The sequence below is a fragment of the Phytophthora parasitica genome (genome assembly GCF_000247585.1).
Source record: "Phytophthora parasitica INRA-310 unplaced genomic scaffold supercont2.64, whole genome shotgun sequence".
Taxonomy (NCBI): Eukaryota; Oomycota; class Peronosporomycetes; order Peronosporales; family Peronosporaceae; genus Phytophthora; species Phytophthora nicotianae.
The window spans coordinates 232527-233051 of NW_008649050.1; positions in this window are offsets into that span (position 1 = coordinate 232527).

The window sequence follows — 525 nt, forward strand, 5'->3', positions numbered from 1 at the left end:
AAAAAAACTCTTTGCTTATATATCCTTAAATATTTATAAAATCTATGCGTGTTGACCCATCCAGGTCTAGGGTTTGTTCAAGCAACACTGACTACAGATAGTACTGTAGATATTAAAATATAATCTGCTATCGGGCTCATTCGAGCAATATGCAATAAAAGTTACATTGTGGAAAACCCCGTGAAATCTTGTCGAGAATTTGAAGCTCTTCCAGCGAAATTTCAATCCGTTTTTCGAGTTTTATCGTGAAAATATCGACAAATTCTCTCTGCGGCGATGAATGTCTGTATTTTGCATTGTGATAGCCCAAGCATTAGTTTTAGCAACGGACGTAATGAGCTACATATTGGTTCGACAGCAACAATTAATCAACCAACTAGCTTGGTAGATAGTTCTCGAGCAGAAAGAGTGCGAGCAAATACATATTAACTGAGGTTTACTTCATCTTCCTACATCGATGTATCCATTCTTATAAACTCCTTGAAATAGAAAAGCGCCAATAAAATCCAGAGCTTCTCCGGGCGC